Below are 20,077 nucleotides of genomic sequence, written 5' to 3'. Positions count from 1 at the left end.
CCTTCATTTCCTTTGGTTCCTTCATTAAACCAAATCAAGAGACAGAAATGCAATATAAACTCCCTTCCTTCCCCTTCCTTGCTTGCATGTCATGTTGTAATGTTACATATGTAAGCAGCAGGAGTGTTGGACATCAGAACTAGAGTGCTTCTTTTTCATAAAGATACTCTGAAACTAGACAGATACTTGTCAATTTCATTGGGTTTACTTCCAGCAGCGCACTGTTGTTTAATTTGTTTTCTTGAAACAGTAGATAAGCTCTTTGCTGTCTCTATTATCTCCTCTCTGAGGTTTACTTAAATCAAATAGCAAGCACTTAGTTCACATTCTGGAGCATATCCAGCCATTGCAGTGGCTGGAAACATGTGCTGGTACAAAACTTTCCACACTAAGTACATAAAGCTTTGTTTGGCAAAGTTACATCTCTAAGCTTCATGAAGCAGTTCAAGCTAGTTTTAGTCTAAAATGCACACAAGATGGCTCATTCAAACACCATCATGTGCCTCAGTTCTACTCTTCTGTCAGACATTATCTACTTAGCTACCTAAGCTAAACCAGTAACTGAATAACTTGCAGGTTTTCATCTTGATGACGTACTTCTATCTTCCCTTCTAGAACAGATATTGCGGTGCAGTGTTGACTTACATTGCTCCTTTCGCTACTTGAAGGAAGAAGACCGTCAAATTAAAAGGTAACTGACAATAGTTACAGTTTCATTTTGTCCAAATGTGCATTTATCTGGCTTTCTGTCTTTCAAATTTCGACACAGAGCTAGGGCATTACATTCAAACAGTACGGGTATCACAACGCAGTTTGGACACTTTGTATATGTAGTGGGTGATACAATATGTTCTCCATTCCTTGCCTGCAAATAATGATGCATGATGCATCTATAAGCTGCGGAATATCAGATGCAAGAGTGCTTTTTTTTCAGACAGATACTTGTCATTTTTATTGGGTTTATTTCTGGCATCAGACTGTTGTTTAATTTGCCTTCTTCAAACTGTAGATCACTTTCTGCACTCTTTACCAAAGCCAAAGAAATGGAACAAGTGCTTTGCTGTCTCTCAGGATACATGTCCTCTCTCACTTTTACTTAAATAAAAATAGTAAGCACTTAGTTCACATTCCAGATATTTCTCTCATTGCAATAGCAGCAACATGATCTGGTATAAAACTATCCACCAAGTATATAAGCTTTGCTTGGCAAGGTTACAGCTCTAAGCTCTGCGAAGTAGTTTAAGCCAGTCTTAGTAAAAAATGCACACAAGATGGCTCATCCAGACACCATCACGTGCCTCAGATCTATGCTCTGCCAAACATGCTCTACACACACGAAGCAAAACCAGTAACTGAATGTCTAAAACTCTGAATAACTTGTGGACTTTCATTTTTTTTATGACCTGCCTCTATGATCACATCTTTGATGTCAGCTATGAAAATGGCACGTCCTCTGAAATTGTATTCTTTAATTAGTTTAGCACTTGTAGCTCTATGCCACCCTGTGTGTTAGTACTTAGTAGATCAGTAAACAGTATGCATTGTTTGCCTTCTAAAATGATTTTTCACGTCCAGGTGTATGGTGCACCGTCACATTCACACCATTGAATCAGTAGTATCTCATCAGTCATGGCCCTTGAGAGCAGACTAGATGCACAATCCGTGCTAGTCAGGGAAGTACCATAAAATTTGGCATATATACTTCGGGCTTAAGCATTATAAACCAAAATATGATTAATGGTCTCCCAGTCAGTTTAGTTTGTCTTTGTGCTCTTTTTGTAATGACCAACAAAAAACATCCTAATGTTCTATTGGAGGCATAGCCATATTTTTAAAGATCTGTTCCAGCCTTCCAGAACCAGAACAAACTAGCTATTTGGCTTCAGGAGTTGGCTTGGTCCAAAACAGTTGAAACTAGATTGCCACTTTAATTGACTTCTTTTGTAAAGCTGAGGAAAAACTGTGGAACATCTTTTTTCCCTGGAGCTCATGTTGATACATTGTTTTTAGTCATTACAGTAGATATGTTGAAAAATTATGCTAAGATTGTATTGCTGTGTGATTCTTTTGCAGCTGCTAACTTGACTATTTTCTTTGTGCATATAAAAATTTAAAATGCTGGCAATGGAATCCATGTTTTCTTCATCTTGATCCTACTGATATGCTTTACCCCTAGCTCTGCTTTGACTGGATATAATGATATAAATACCTTGTTCTACGTGAGGGAAGCTGAAGGGAAAGGATTTCTCCGTGACTGGTCTGATTCAGCAAAAAAAAAATATGCAGCTGGTCAGGTATAACTTGTGTGGAGCATAATGTTATGTCAATAGACTTGTCTCTGTGCCAATTTATGCCCCATTGCTGTTATGCTTCAGGTCATTCCAGTCACTTGTTCATCTCAACTTTAGTGGTTGCGGGTTTTTTTGGTGAGCTTCCAGATGCCTTGGGAACTCGCACAATCTTGAGTACCTTGATTTGAGCCATAACCAGCTTACAGGGGTCCTTCTTGTTTCATTGTATGGACTGAAGACAATGAAAGAAATGATGGTTGACAATAATTTCTTTTCAGGTCAATTGAGCCCTGCTATTGCACAGCTTAAGTACCTCAACAAGCTCTCTGTATCCATGAATTCCGTCTCCGGTGCCCTTCCTCCAGAGCTGGGCAGTCTACAGAATCTGGAGTTCCTGGACCTCACATGAACGCACTCAATGGGTTAATGCCAGCAGCTCTGGGTAATCTGTCTCGGCTCTTGCACTTTCATACAAGCCGGAGTAATATCTGTGGCTCAATATTTCCAGGAATAACTGCAATGGCAAACCTAGATACAGTTGATCTCACTTCAAATGCTTTGGTGGGGCCACTACCTAGGGAGATTGGTCAGATACAGAATGTTCAATTGTTAATATTGGGACATAATGGTTTCAAGGGAAGCATTCCCGAAGAAATCAGTAAACTAAAGCTGCTGGAAGAGCTTGAGCTCCCTGGATTTCACAGTCATCCCTCGGACAGTTGGTGGTTTCAGAAGTTTGAAAAAGCTTGATATTTTAGGGAATAATTTCAATACTGTGCTCCCGGCATCTATTGGCAAGCTGGGAAATCTGACTCATCTATACACAAGGGCTCTGGGCTCACTGGGAATATTCTGAGAGAACTTGGTAAGTGCAAGAAGTGTTTGTTGATTTGTCTGCTAACTCCTTTCCTGGCTCTATACCTGAAGAACTCGCAGGTATAGAACCCATTGCCACATTAAATGCGGAGGCAACAATCGATCTGGTCACATTCCAGAGTGGATCCAGAATTGGGTGATTCTTCGTTCCATGTATCTGGTGCAGAACAGGTTTTATGGACCCCTCCCAGTACTGCCATTGCAGCATCTAGTTATTTTTTCTGCAGAAACCAACAAGCTATCTGGTTCTATTCCTGTTGGGATTTGTCAGGTCAAATCGCTGCAGCACTCATACTGCACAACAACAATCTGACTGGAAAATATCATGGAGGCATTTCAAGGGTGCAAGAACCTTACGGAACTTAATCTAGAAGGAGACCATCTTCATGGTGAGTACCACATTACTTGTCTGAGCTATCACTAGTAACAATGGAATTGTCCCAAAAACAACTTCACTGGAAAGCTGCCACAGAAATTGTGGGAATCATCAACTATTCTGTGATAGATTCTTAGGAACAACTAGGAGTAGATCTTGTGGGTTTACTTCACTATTACAAGTGTATAAGCCATGAGAAAACTGAAAAGACTTGGAGAGAGAGAGAAAAAGAGTAGAGGGCCATACCTTTCGAGCTTAGCAGGGGAGGTAGAGGAGGAAGTGGCCGCCATGGCAGCGGGTATGCAGTGCGGGTGGTGAAGTTCGGCGCAGTAGTGGCGATGCAGAGGCGATGGTGAAGTCAGTGGCGGCTTCTCGTCGCTGGCAGCACGCTCTCTTTAGATCGGGTTAGGGTTTCTCTGTAGGCGGGTTACGATAGCTCAGGTCAACCTCGTTAGTTGTGCCCCGACCCCCACCTCCCTTTTATGGTGTTGTGCGATGGGGGCCCACCAACCATGGAGCGGTTGGGCGCCCCTGATCAGGACGCGAATCCAAGGACCCAATTGGCCGTTGGGCTAATTGATGGAGATCAAACCAACATTTTCCCCCTTGATCTCACCTTATTCCTTAAACTTAACTTACTTATTTTATCTTGTTCCTATTCCATCACAGATCAGTGCATAGAGCGTGCCTCATCGTCATGGTCTGTTGTCATTAGATTAAACAGCTACAACGCACATCTCTGTTTTGAAATAGATACTCAACTAGCCCCTTAGTATCCAAAAATCATAGGCTTTTCCATAAACACATGTCGACTGTGTGTTCTCTGAACGCACTGTGTGGTTAGCCTTTGGTAAGCGGATCTACAAGTACTTACTCGGTACTTATGTGCTCAATGCTTTCAAAATGATTCTGGGTTTTCTTCTTTACAACCTATACCTTAGTGTCAATGTGTTTGGCAGCACACTTGACTTATTGTCTTAGGAGTTAACTTACTTTAAATGTTTATTATTGTTGTCTACCATTGTTAAATCCGGGTACAAATTCCCTTAACCTCCTTTTGACTGTTCCTTAAGCCTCATGACAAACTATACTATGGTATGCATCACTGATGACAGCACAACTGTTTCTTTGGAGCTTTTCCACAATAATGCTCCAACTGCGAGTGTTAGCAACTGCTGTGGATTTCGCTACACATCTCGTCAAGACTTAACTTTTGTACCCTCAACTATTTGAGAGTACTTATTCTTTCTTACTCAGCATGAGGCCTATGATACTTTGCAAAATTGCAAGACATTCTCAACTCAATTCCAGTGATCTATATCTGAACTGGACTTCTACCAAAATATCCTGGATACATAGACTACGTCAGGGTAAGTTCTTACTTGTACTTGTACACACATCAAGCTTCCAACAGCTGAAGCATATGGAACCATATTCTTTTGATCGATCTCATATCGGTTTCTGGAACACTTAAAGTTCCCAAATCTATTACCCTTGACTATAGGAGCAGGCGTGGTTTACTCGCATACATACTTTGTTTCTTTAGAATCTTTTCTAAGTATGCCTTTGCGATAGTCCTAATATCCCATTTTTATCTATCTCGGTGAATTTCGATTTCTAGAACCAATGATGCTTCACCAAGATCATTCACATTGAAACTTGAGGACAAAACTTTTTCTTCTCCAATGACAGATTAACATCACTACTAGTGAGTAGAATGTCATCTATTCACAGGATGTGGAAAATGAATCTTCCATTCTTGAACTTCGCATAAACGCTACTGCCCTTCTCATTATCTTTAAAACCCAAACTTTCTTATCATTTCATCAACTTCAAATACTACTGTCTAGAGACTTACTTTTAACCCATAAATGGATTTCTACAGGCGGCATCCCATATGTTCTTTTCTTCCACGGCAAAACCTTTTGGGTTGTGCCATGTAATTATTTTTCATATAAATTCCCATTGAGGAATGTTGTCTTTACATCCATCTGATGTAACTCTAAATGATAATGTGCCATTAACACAATTATGATTCTAAAAGAATCCTTACGTAAGACTAGAGAGAAAACTCTCATTGTAATCTATTCATCTCTTTGCTTAAAGCATATTGGCACAAGTCGTGTTTTATATCTTTCTACATTCCCTTTGGAGTCACATTTTGTCTTGTAGATCCATTAACAGCCTACTATTTTGGCTCCATTTGAAATTACTTCTAAGTCTCAAACATCGTTGGTACTCATCGAATTCATTTCAACTTTATAGCTTCTTGCTATTTAAACGAGTAAACGCTTTTCATGGCTTCTTCAAATGAGGTGGGATCATCCTCCATTTGAATTTCTTTACTAACATAGACTTCATATTCATTAGAAAACTGGTTTACTAATTCTTTGAGACCTTCTAGGGCCTCATCTACTGGCACTTTCATATGGGGCTGTTGTTGCTCTTCATTGCCAAGAGGCAATTGATTCTACAGGCTCCTATATTACAAGATCCTTGTTTACATTATTCATCTTCTTGATTCATATAGGAGTACACTTTTCTTATTTCACTTCGATAACTCAACGATGTCTTTCATTAGCAATGTTTTTTGCAGGTCACACTTGCATCTTTTCTTATCTTTTGCTTAGTATTGATCATGACGATGCATTTCTATTGTGCCAAGGTCAATACTAGGACAGCATTAGAGCTACCCAAACTTCTCTCGCTATGCGGGATACAAAACATGTGAATCATCACAAAACTTCTCCCGCCATGCAGGATTGACCAGCTTAAGTACTATGTCAAAACTTCTCCCCATGCGGGATAGATCTATACTAAAACTAAGTCATGACGACTAAAACATTTACTTATACTTCTTCTTCCAATTAAATCTTCCCGTTGGTTCCAATTTAATAAGAAAATTAGTAAACTAGCAAAAAACTATCCTGAACTGGCTTGACTCAAGCCTTTTCATTCACATACCCCAGCATTGCAGCCCGTTGGCATGCAGCTGAGTGATCTCGTCGGTTAAACAAGGCGCTTCTGCATCAATTCTACATCACCGTTGGACAGAAAATAGAATTAATGCATAAAACTTAGAAATTAACTTGAAATCTATATAGCTACTCTTCAAAATAAAATTCTCCCGTTTGTTTGAATTTAATTGGAAGATAATCAACTTCATTGCAGCGGAAACATGTTAATAAAATACATTCTATTAGTTCAGGAGCATTTCTTGGTCCTTATCTACTCTCTGAAAAATTGACCATGTTGGTGTGAAATTTATCAGAGATTTAAACCTCAAACTTGTCACCCCCGTGACGCGCCGTGTCATGATCTGGGCATGGTGTCAAGTAACCAAGGATCGGGTCGTCGCTTCCTTAGTGGCGCGCTACATCGGCGCCCGGGTGTAGTGAAAAATGAGCAAGGGTCTTTGCATCAGAGTCGACGGGTGCGAAGGGTAAGGAAGCTAGTCGAACCAACTAGGATCCATTTAGGTAGTTGGAATGTAGGGTCACTTACAGGTAAGTTAAGAGAATTAGTTGATACCGCGACTAGGAGGCGTGTAAATATATTATGCGTTCAAGAGACTAAATGGAAGGGTCAGAAGGCGAAGGAGGTGGACAATACATGTTTCAAGCTTTGGTACACAGGGACAGTTGCGAATAGAAATGGAGTAGGAGTTTTGATTGATAAGAGCCTCAAGAATGGTGTGGTGGGAGTGAGAAGGCAAGGAGATAGGATTATCTTAGTCAAGCTTGTCGTTGGTGATATGGTCTTGAACGTAATTAGTGCGTATGCCCCCCAAGTAGGCCTCGATGAGAGTGTTAAGAGACAGTTCTGGGAAGACTTAGATGGTCTGGTTAGAGTTATACCTAGTAGTGAGAAGCTTTTTATAGGAGGAGATCTTAATGGGCATGTAGGTACTACAAGCGCAGGTTTCGAGGCAGTTCATGGAGGTTTTGGGTATGGTAGTAGGAATCAGGAGGGGGAGGAAGTTCTGGACTTCGCGGTAGCTTTTGACCTGATGATAGCCAACACTTTCTTTAGAAAGAGAGAATCTCATCTAATGACCTTCAGTAGCGGACAACACTGTAGCCAGATTAACTTTGTCCTCGCAAGAAGAAAGGACAAACGAGCATGCTTGGATTGCAAGGTGATACCAAGGGAGTGTGTTGTTTCTCAACATAAGCTTTTGGTGGCAGATTTTCGTTTTCAGGTGCGTGCCCGTAGGGATAAACAAGCTAAGATTGAAAGAACAAAGTGATGGAAACTGAAAGGGGAAACGTCAGAGGTATTTAGGGAAAGGGTTATCAAAGAGGGCTCTTGGAAGGAAGAAGACGACATAAACAATATGTGGGACAAGATGGCAACCAACATTCGGAAGGTAGCCTCAGAGGTGTGTGGAGTAACCAAAGGAAGGGGACGCGAGGCTAAAGATACTTGGTGGTGGAACGAGGAAGTCCAAAGGGCTATTAAGGAGAAGAAAGAATGCTATAGACGCTTGTACCATGATAGGAGTGTGGACAACATAGAGAAGTACAAGGTGGCAAAGAAGACTACAAAGCGAGCTATAAGTGTGGCAAAGGGTAGAGCGTACGAGGATCTTTACCAACATTTGAGTATGAAGGAAGGAGAGAAGGACATTTATAGGATGGCTAGGGTTCGTGAGAGAAAGACACGGGACTTCAACCAAGTTAAGTGCATTAAGGATGAAAGGGAGCATCTCTTGGTAAAGGAGGATGAGATTCGACATCGATGGCAAGAGTATTTTGATAAATTGTTCAATGGTGAGAATATGGACACAACATTTTAGTTGGATGACTCTTTTGAGGACACCAATAGGCGCTTTGTGCGGAGAATCCAAGAATATGAGGTCAGAGAGGCGTTGAAAAGGATGAAAGGAGGTAAGGCGATGGGACCGGATGGTATCCCAATCGAGGTGTGGAGATGCCTCGGGGACATAGCTGTAGTATGGTTAACCAAGCTGTTCAACCATATTTTTTGATCGAACAAGATGCCTGATGAGTGGAGAAGTATATTGGTACCGATCTACAAGAATAAAGGGGATATTCAAAGTTGTACAAATTACCGGGGAATTAAGTTGATGAGCCATACTATGAAGCTATGGGAGAGAGTTATCGAGCATCGCTTAAGAGCAATAACGCGGGTCTCTATGAACCAATTTGGTTTCATGCCCGGAAGGTCAACCATGGAAGCCATTTTCTTAATAAGACAAGTTATGGAGCGGTATAGGGAGAAGGACCTATATATGGTTTTTATTGACTTGGAGAAGGCTTATGATAAAATACCAAGGAATGTTATGTGGTGGGCTTTGGATAAACATAAAGTCCCAACGAAGTACGTCGGGCTCATTAAGGACATGTACAGCAATGTTGTGACTAGAGTTCGAACAAACGATGGAGACACGGATGACTTCCCGATTAAGATAGGACTACATCAAGGGTCAGCTTTGAGCCCTTATTTGTTTGCTTTAGTGATGGATGAGGTCACAAGGGACATACAAGGGGACATCCCTTGGTGTATGCTTTTCGCGGACGATGTAGTGCTAGTTGATGAAAGCCGGACAGGAGTGAATCAGAAACTGGAGTTATGGCGGGAGACTTTGGAGTCTAAAGGTTTTAGACTTAGTAGAACTAAAACTGAGTATATGAGATGTGACTTCGGCACTACTACTCGGGAGGAGGAAGATGTTAGTTTGGAAGGTCAAGTAGTGCCTAGGAAGGATACCTTTCGATATTTAGGATCAATGCTACAGAGGGATGGGGATATTGATGAAGATGTTAGCCATAGAATCAAAGCAGGGTGGATGAAGTGGCGGCAAGCGTCTGGTGTCCTATGTGACAAGAGGGTACCACAGAAGCTAAAAGGCAAGTTTTATAGGACGGCGATTAGACCTGCTATATTGTATGGTGCAGAATGTTGGCCTACGAAAAGACGACATATTCAACAGCTAAGTGTCGCGGAAATGCGTATGTTGCGTTGGATTTGTGGTCATACAAGAAGGGATCGAGTTCGGAACGATGATATACGTGAGAGATTAGGGGTAGCCCCAATTGAAGAAAAGCTTGTCCAACACCGGTTGAGATGGTTTGGACATGTGCAACGGAGACCTCCAGATGCACCGGTGCGTAGTGGAATCCTAAGTCAGGATAGTAACGTGAAGAGAGGCAGAGGAAGACCGAAGTTGACTTGGGTAGAGGCAATAAAAGGAGACTTGAAAGGATGGAATATACCCAAAGACTTAGCCTTAGATAGGAGTGCTTGGAAGACAGCTATTCACGTGCCTGAACCTTGATTGCTTCTGTTGGGTTTCAACTCTAGCCTACCCCAACTTGTTTGGGACTTAAAGGCTTTGTTGTTGTTGTTGTTGTTGTATTTAAACCTCAAACTTGAACTCATTACAATATTGCCATCATCAACGTTGGTCAGAAAATGACAATACCATAATCTGACTTAAACAAAAAATGCACTACTCCTCTAATTAAATTTTCCTGTTGGTTTCAATTTAATTAGAGGATAAACATGATCATAATTTACTAAATATAACTGCTCTTTAAATCAAATTCTCTCATTGATTCGAATTTAATTAGAAGATAATCAACATTAAACTTTACAGCGGAAACTTAATAAATTATTTATCTACTTTTTAGAAGCATCTCATTGTACTCATCTACTCTCTGAACAATTTATCCCGTTGATTCAAAATTGAATAGAGATAAAAAAAACTAATCAAAATTCATCAAGATTCGCTTCTGAAAATAAATAAACAAATTTATAATCATTAGCGTTCATTCGGCCCGACCCTTCAGGCGCTCGCGCGCGACCCAGCAACGCACAGCAGCGCGTGGCCCAGCTGCGCTTGTGCATGCGCTCGCGGTGCCTCCTCGCGCCCAAGCCGCAACCTGGGCCTGGGCCGGGATTCCTCTCGCCCGCCTGGGCTGAATTCGGCCCGTGCAATCCCTGCCGTCTGTCTTGATCCGACGGTTGTGCGCAGCAATCGGGAGAGCAAAGTCGTCCCATCCCGGCCGGCCTCCCCCAAAACCTAATTTCATTTCCGTCTTCTCCCCTTCGACCCTCTCTCGCTGAGCGGCGGTCACGCCGAGCAGCGGCCGCCCGGTTGTCCAGGGGAGGAAGATGGCACCGCCGCGGGCCTCCTTGCCGGTCAACCCCGAAAACCCTAAACCTCATTTCCTCCCTCCCCTTCTCTCTCAGTGCCGAGACGAAAACCTGGCGGCGGCCGCCCGTGGCTGCCGGAGAAAAAAAGGTGGCGGCGCTGCCACGGGGCCCCTCGCCGGCGAGCTCGCTCGCCCGAGGCTGAGCGCGTCGCCGTCGAGCGGCCTTGCGACGTTGCCCTTGACCCCCGAGCCTGAGGCAGAGGCTCCGCGGTGGCGTGGCCTCCCCGGACGGTGGCCCGAGAGCTGCTTCCCGCGCGTTGTCGGCGGTGGTGATGGTGACAGGTGAGCCCCAGGTAGGCCCCTGTCCCCTCCATCCATCATTCATCGGATTAGGGTTAGGGCTACTTCCGTTTCTGTGATCTGGGGTTAGGGTTCGTTCTTGCTACCGGCGGCCGGCGGTCCAGATCCGATGAGCCGTCGTGGTTTCTATCCTACGGCGGAAAGCCGACGGTGATGGCAAGGTAAAATCCCGCCGTCTCTGATCTAGGGTTCGGGTTAGGATTTGGGGAATTTGAAAACATGTTCATCTCTTTCTAAATTCGTTCTTCTTTTCTACCCTAAGACTTAGATCTACACCCTAGAAAACCTGACTTTGGTACCATTGATAGATTCTTAGGAACAACTGGGAGTAGATCTTGTGGGTTTACTTCACTATTATAAGTGTATAAACCATGAGAAAACCGAGAAGACTTGGAGAGAGAAAAGGAGTACAGGGCCATACCTTTCGGGCTTAGCAGAGGAGGTAGAGGAGGAAGTGGCCGCCATGGCAGCGGGTACGCAGTGCGGGCGGTGAAGTCCGGCGTAGTAGTGGCGATGCAGAGGCGAAGGTGAAGTCGGTGGCGGCTTCCCGTCGCTGGCAGCACACTCTCTTTAGATCGGGTTAGGGTTTCTCTGTAGGCGGGTTACGACGGCTCAGGTCAACCTCGTTAGTTGTGCCCTGGCCTCCACCTCCCTTTTATGGTGCTGTGCGACGGGGGCCCACCAACCATGGAGCGGTTGGGTGCCTCCGATTAGGGCGCGGATCCAAGGGCCGAGGGCCAATTGGTAGAGATCAAACCAACGTTCTGGAGATCACACTCAACGATCAGCTAACTGGCCCTATACCTGAAAGCATCGGTAGGTTCTCCAGGTTGCAGAGGCTACGGATTGATAACTACCTAGAAGGGCCTATCCCACAGTCAATCAGCACTTGAAGGAATCTGACAAATCTCTCTCTATGGGGCAATAGGCTGTTTGGGAACATTCCACTAGAGTCTAGAGCTCTACCGCTGCAGAAACCTGTAACTCTGAATCTGAGCTCTAACAATCTGTCTGGCCACATCGGCACATCCCATGTGCCGTATCTCACTTGACATATTTCAACAGCTTGAATTTGTCTATTAACCAGCTGTCCAGTGCTATACCTGCTGAGATCTGTGTCGGATTTGGGAATGCAGATCACACTCAGTTTATTTAGCATTATGGCTTAGCTTGATCTTTCAAAGAACAGATTGACCAATCATATCCCAAGAGCGATCAAGAATTGTGCCATGGTTACAGACCTAAACCTGCAAGGAAATATGCTGAGTGGCACCATTCCACCAAAGCTTTGGCGAACTTCGAAATGTTACAGCCATCTATCTTTCTTTTAACACATTAGTTGACCTGATGCTTCGTTGGTCTGCACTGTTGGTACAACTGCAAGTCCTTTTTCTCTCTAATAATCACTTAGGTGGCTCTATTCCTGCTAAGATAGGGCAAATACTTACCAAAACTGAAAAACTAGACTTATCCAGTAATGCACTTACTGGGACGGTATCCAAGGCTTTACTCTGCATCAATTACTTAACCTACTATCTGGATATTAGTAATAACAGCCTCTCTGGACAAATCCCATTCTCTTGTCCTAATGAAAAAGAATCGTTGAGCTCACTGGTATTATTCAATGGGAGCAATAACCATTTTTCAGGGAACCTACCACGAAAGGAATGACTTCCATGGTCCCACTCCTTGTGGTGTCTGCAGTATATTTGACCTTGCATTTGCCGACTTCTCTGGTAGTCACAGCATGTGCAGCTTTGTGGGTTGTGCTGCAGAAGGCTTTTGCACTGGAAATGGTTTTGATCGTAGGGAACTTAATTCATCTGATCGAGTTCTAAGAGCAGCAACCAGCAATCATTTGTGTCAGTATACTCGCTGTCATCATTGTTTTAGTTATTCTGATGGTTTTATCTGAGACGGAAGCTATTGAGAAGCAGACCCTTGAGTACTGTACCTGTCAGCAAGGCCAAGGCTGCCATAGAGCCAACCTCAAGTGATGAACTTCTAGGGCCCTGTTTGACATCTTGGAAATATTTTACAGCTGTAAACAAGTTGCAGATATTTTCTAGTGCACAACACGACCACTGGAATTTCTGTTGCCTGTAAAATTTGGTTTGGGTATTCACAACAAGACACTAGTGGCTGCTTGACTGATGAAGCAATATGGAGGAACACAAGATGAGTAGAAACGAGAGAATAGAAAACAATGTACATGAAGGAACACAAGCTGTAGCCGAAGACCGCAAGCATGACACCAATTTGATGAAGCAGCTGCTTGCCTGCCCCCTTGTCCGTCACACTTGTTCAGCGGCGGGTGCGGGTGGCGGCGAGTTTGCTGCACGAGGGAGGCTTTGGCGGCTGTGGGTGGCACCTTGGTGGTGGCAGCACGTAGGGCAACATCAAGGTCACCAGCTAGTCCAATTATCATTCCCTGCCATCTCCCGATGAGGTCACCGTGCCGCCACCCCTCGACCTCGAGTCGTCCCATCGAGCGAATCGATGCTCGCGAGTCGTGACTCATGAGAGACTGAGCCTGACCTTTCTTGTTTTTTCTCCAGAGCAGATTTTTATTTTCCGGTCGGACTGGGCCAAACCAGGTGCGAATAATATTTGTTTATAATCCATCCAAACAGTTATTTTGAATCTAGGTTGGAAATAATGCAGGTAGATATTTTACACTTGTTTTGTAGGATTAAAACTAGGCTTATAAACAGCCCCCAGGGAAGAAGTTTCGGGAACCATTGAGTATTAATCTTGTAACATTTGAATATTCACTGAGGGTCACTGCAGATGATATTCTGAAAGCCATTGAGAATTTCAGTAAGGTGCACATTATAGGTGATGATGGTTGGTGGCTTTGGCACTGTCTACAGAGCAGCACTTCCTGACATGGTGGCCATCAGTTCCAAGGTGATCGTGAATTCCTATCCAAAATGGAAACAATTGGAACGGTGAAATATCCTAACCTTGTTCCTCTACTTGGCTATTGTGTTTGTGGTGATGAATGGTTCCTGATATATGAGTAATGGAGAATGGGAGTCTTGAGATGTGGCTTAGGAACTGGGCTGATGCCATCGAAGCACTTGGATGGCCAGACTGCATGAAGATTTGTCTTGGTTCTGCCCGTGGGCTTTCATTCCTGCATGATGGCTTCGTGCCTCATATCATCCACCGTGACATGAAGTCCAGTAACATTCTATTGGATGAGAGCTTTGATCCAAGGGTCTGTGATTTTGGCCTTGCAAGGATAATCAGTGCGAGACTCATCTCATGTCAGCACTGACATCGCTGGTACATTTTGTTATAAACGATAGGCAATATAAACGACGAAGAACAGTAGATCAAACACAGGAGACACGAGATTTTAACGTGGAAAACCCTCTCAAGGTGGAAGGGAAAACCACGGGCACCAGCCAGCAAATCTTCACTATATTGGGTGAGGTTACAAACGCCGGAGATTTACAACTTGGGATACCCTAACCTAGGGGCCTTCCCGTATACAAGTCTATGATGCCTATGAGGGAGGTGATCCGTATATATAGGGAGAAAAAACCCCACACCCTTGTCTATTAGCAATACAGAACTAATAGATGGTGTAGTCCCTCTTAACGCTAATGGGCCGCTTTGCTTCGGCCCAAACTTGAATTTGGATCATAGCTCAACAAACTCCACCTTGAGACAAATTCCTTCTTGTAGCATAAAACGAACCTTCACCCTGAAACAACAAAGAAATACTTCCGGTGCCAAATAGCCTCTTGGGCTAAACAGTTATACCAACTAAGCTTGAGCAAAGCTCAAACTTAGCAACAGGAACTGGCTTTGTCAACATATCAGCAGGATTATCATGTGTGCTTATCTTGCATACCTTCAGCTTACCTTGCGCGACCACATCGCGAACATAATGGTATTTCACATCAATGTGATTCGTTCTCTCATGGAATATCTGATCTTTAGTGAGACATAGCACTTTGACTGTCACAAAATAAATTAATGCAAGAATCATCTTCACAAAGCTCAGCAAACAAACCTTTCAACCAAACTGATTCTTTACATGTTTCAGCAATAGCCATGTATTCTGCTTCAGTGGTAGACAGGGCAACAACGGGCTGCAATGTTGCTCTCCAACTCACAGCACAACCACCAATAGTGAACACATAACCTGTGAGAGATCTCCTCTTATCCAAATCAGCAGCAAAATCTAAATCCACGTAGCCAGTGAGTCCCTTATCAGTCCTGCCAAACTTTAAACAGGCATTTGTTGTACCACGAAGGTACCTGAAAATCCACTGAACAACCTTCCAATGTTCTTTACCAGGATTAGCCATGTATCTACTAACCAAACTCATAGCATATGATAAATCAGGATGAGAGCAAACCATGGCATACATCAAAGAACCAACAGCACTAGAATATGGAACTCTTGACATGTACTCAAAATCCTCATCCGTACTAGCACATTGTAAAACTGATAATTTGAAATGAGGAGCAATAGGAGTACTAACAGACTTTGCATCATGCATGTTGAAACGATGAAGAACTTTCTTAATGTAACTTTGCTGACTAAGAAATAACAAACCAGAATTTCTGTCTCTTGTAATTTCCATACCTAGAATCTTCTTAGCAGCACCAAGATCCTTCATCTCAAACTCATTACTCAATAATTTCTTCAACGTAGGGATTTCTTTCTTGCTCTTGGCAGCAATTAACATATCATCAACATATAATAGTAAGTATATAGGCGATCCATCAACAAATTTAATGTACACACACCTATCAAATTCAGACCTCTTAAAACCATGTGACATCATAAAAGAATCAAACCTTTTATACCATTGACGAGGAGACTGTTTTAAACCATATAAGGACCTCTTTAATTTGCAAACATGATCCTCCTTACCAGGTACTATGAACCCTTCTGGCTAATCCATGTATATCTCCTCCTCTAGCTCTCCATGAAGAAACGCAGTCTTTATATCTAACTGCTCAAGCTCAAGATCTCGCATAGCAACAATACCGAAAAATGTACGAATTGAACTATGCTTTACAACTGGAGAGAACACATCATTATAATCAACACCAGGAATCTGACTGAAACCTTTTGCTACTAACCTTGCCTTAAATCTTGGAGGCTCACTAGGAGACAAACATTCCTTTCTCTTGAAGATCCATTTGCAACGAACGACCTTCTTATGTTTAGGCAAGCGCACAACATCCCATGTGCCATTTTTCTCAAGTGACTGCATCTCTTCTTGCATAGCGGAAATCCACTTCTCGCGGTCACCAGAAACAACAGCTTTAGTGTACGTAGCTGGCTCATAAATGTTCTCAACCTGTTCAGCACAACTAAAGGCATAATGAACAATATCACATTCCTCAATTAAACGTGGACGAGGTCCACAACTCCTCTTTGTTCTGCGATCTGCAATAGACTGATTTTGAGGCTGCAAAACAGGAGGTGAGTGCTGAACAATATCATGAACATTGTTATCAACAATTTCAGTTTCCTGATCATCTACGTGCTCCACCTGCACGCTAACATGTTCCTGCTCCTCATCAGAACCAACTGGTGAAACATCTGTGGACAAGCTGTCATTAAATATAACAGATTCATTGAAAACAACGCTCCTGCTTATGAAAGTCTTTTTAGTTTCAGGATTCCATAACTTATATCCTTTAACTCCAGAACCATAGCCAAGAAACAGACACTTAATGGCTCTAGGTTCTAGCTTTCCATTATCAACATGAGCATAAGCAGTGCAACCAAAAACTCTCAACTGTGAATAATCAGCAGGCATACCAGACCATACCTCAATGGGAGTTTTCTTATTAAGTGGGATAGAAGGTGACCGGTTGATCAAGTAACAGGCAGTGTTAGCAGCCTCAGCCCAAAAACGCCTGTTCATATGAGCATTGGATAACATGCAACGAGCCCTCGAGATGATCGTTCGGTTCATGCGCTCGGCCACACCATTCTGCTGAGGAGTGTACGGAATGGTGTGGTGCCTAACAATGCCTTCTTCCCTGCAGTAATCATTAAAAGCATCCGAACAGAATTCACCGCCATTGTCAGTACGAAGCAATTTTACCTTCTTTTCAGTTTGCCTTTCTATCATAACTTTCCACTCTTTAAAAGCAGCAAAAGTATCATCTTTACTTTTCAGAAAATAAGGCCACACTTTTCTAGAGTAATCATCAATAATGGTAAGCATGTAACAAGCACCACCATAAGAGGGCTTACGAGACGGCCCCCACAAATCAGCATGTACATAATCAAGTGTACCTTTGGTGGTATGAACAGATACATTGAATTTTACCCTCTTGTGCTTACCAAAAACACAGTGCTCACAGAACTTCATCTTACCCATAGTGCAGCCATCCAGCAGGTCTCTCTTGATCAATTCTGCCATACCAAGTTCACTCATATGCCCAAGACGCATATGCCAGAGATTAGTTTTACTTGGTTCATCATTAGAAATAGCAGCAGCAGTGACGGAACCATGTAAAGTACTTCCTCTAAGAATATATAACTTTGCAGAGTTCATATCACCTATCATATAAATGAGAGAGCCTTTTGATACCTTACACACTCCACCTGAACCGGAGTGTCTGTACCCCTCGGCATCAAGTGTGATGAGGGATATGAGATTTCTGGCCATCCCTGGTATATGCCTCACATCTTTCAGTGTGCGTATCATGCCATCATGCATCTTGATCTGAACGGAGCCAATGCCCACAATCTCACGGGGGTTGTTATCTCCCATACGCACAACATCTCCACTCTGCACAGACTCATAAGAACTGAACCGATCTCTGTTAGAGCATATATGAAACGAGCATGCAGAATCAAGTATCCATTCATCACGACCAGCAACACAACCAGCAAAAACAACCAGAACATCTCCTGAATCATAATTATCAACAGCGGAGACAACAGAGGCCTTACCATCACCATCGGATTTATTTTTCGGTTTATACGTACCGTTTCTTTTCTCCTTATTCTGCAGCTTCCAACAATCCTCAATGACATGAGTATCTTTCTTACAATACCTGCAGAACTTATCCCTGCCTCTGGACTTCGAACGGCCTTTACCATTCTTGCTCTTGTCTCGATTATTGTTGTTGTTGTAGGTTTTCTGCTCGGGCCTGCCTCTAACCTGCAACACTTCGCCCTTGGAGGACGACACATCAGACTGAACCATACCTTTCATCTTCTCCCTTGTCTGGAGGGCCTCATATACTTCCGCAAGAGTTAGTTCATCACGGCTTAATAGTATGGTATCTCGAAAATTTGCAAATGAAGTAGGCAGTGAGCATAACAGTAGAAGAGCTAAATCTTCATCATCATATTTTACCTCCATCGACACTAGGTAGGCAACGATCTCCTTAAAGATCGATAAGTGGTTCATCACCGAACCACCTTCTTGCAGCTTGTGCGTGAACAACTTCATCTCCACGTGCATCTTACTGGTTAGATCCTTGGACATACAGATCGATTCCAGCTTGAGCCAAAGTTCTGCGGCAGTTTTCTCCTGCAGCACTTCTTGCAAAAATATCATTATGTAGATGAAGTTGAATCAGAGACAAAGCCTTACGATCCTTCCGCTTCTCTTCAGCGGTCCATGACTTCTGCCCTTTTCCTCCGAAACCGTCCAGCGCCTCATCAAGATCCGAAGATTGTGCCAGAATCGCCCGCATCTTGACTTTCCACAGTGCAAATCTCGTCTTGTAATCCAGCAGCGGTAGATCAAACTTCATCGATGCCATCGCGAAACCCTAAGGTCAAACCAAGCTCCGGTACCACTTGTTATAAACGATAGGCAATATAAACGACGAAGAACAGTAGATCAAACACAGAAGACACGAGATTTTAACGTGGAAAACCCTCCCAAGGTGGAAGGGAAAACCACGGGCACCAGCCAGCAAATCTTCACTATATCGGGTGAGGTTACAAACGCCGGAGATTTACAACTTGGGAATACCCTAACCTAGGGGCCTTCCCGTATACAAGTCTATGATGCCTATGAGGGAGGTGGTCCGTATATATAGGGAGAAAAAACCCCACACCCTCGTCTATTAGCAATACAGAACTAATAGATGGTGTAGTCCTTCTTAACGCTAATGGGCCACTTTGCTTCGGCCCAAACTTGAATTTGGATCATAGCTCAACACATTTGGCTAGATACCTCCATAGTATGGCCTGACAATGACTTCCTCTACAAAAGGTGGCGTCTACAGCTTCGGTGTTGTCATGCTTGAGCTGCTCACTGGATAGTCACCTTCACTCCTTCAGGGCAAGAGGATGGGGAAGGGAAAGGTGGTGGAAACCTTGTTGGCTGGGTGTGATGGATGATGGCTCATGGTAAGGAGAATGAGCTGTTTGATCCTTGTTTGCCAGTCTCAAGTGTGTGGCGGGAACAGATGCATGGCCTGTAGGGCTGTGGGCTTGCCATTGCCCAAGACTGCACTGTGAATGATCCGTGGAAGAGGTCAACCATGCTGGAGGTGAAGGGCCTCAAGATAGCCGAGACAATAGAATGTGGACCTCTGGTGGTGACAGTCACTAGGGACATGTAATGCTGACGGCATCAATGCTGATGGAACTGGGTGATTAGCGAATGTTGTTCTTGTTATTGACATAATAATGTAGGCTCTGGTACTAGATTCATCCTTATTTCTGTTAGATCCAGCTTTTGCCATTTTGCATTTTACTTTGTTGTCATTTGTGCTGCTGCTTTAACTGAAAATACTTGTATACTCGAGTCATGGTCCTTTCCCCAGATTCATCTCATGCCAGTCTGGCCTGATTTCTCAGGTATTGTTTCTGCCTTACTGGTGCTACTACCGTGTAGGAATTCTTGTGCAATTGAAAGATCGGTGAGAGTTGTTCTTGCTATTGATGTAGGCTACTTTTAGCTGTAGAATGAACTGTGATTAGCGAATGTTGTTCTTGTTATTGACATAATAATGTAGGCTCTGGTTAGTGGTGACTGTAATGAGAGAAACTAATGCTGCCCATGTTCAGGCTGTAGTTATAGATGAAACTTTTCATCTGG

The 20,077-nt window shown here is 43.3% G+C and overlaps 1 pseudogene; it reads left to right on the top strand.

Annotated features, from left to right (window-relative positions):
- The first annotated feature begins 2,114 nt into the window (after window positions 1-2,114).
- LOC136534531 (leucine-rich repeat receptor protein kinase MSP1-like) lies at window positions 2,115-19,623 on the top strand (annotated as a pseudogene).
- Window positions 19,624-20,077: the final 454 nt, after the last annotated feature.

The sequence above is a fragment of the Miscanthus floridulus genome, unplaced genomic scaffold, assembly GCF_019320115.1.
Source record: "Miscanthus floridulus cultivar M001 unplaced genomic scaffold, ASM1932011v1 os_2021_1, whole genome shotgun sequence".
NCBI lineage: Eukaryota > Viridiplantae > Streptophyta > Magnoliopsida > Poales > Poaceae > Miscanthus > Miscanthus floridulus.
This window is presented reverse-complemented; position numbering and strand designations above follow the sequence as displayed.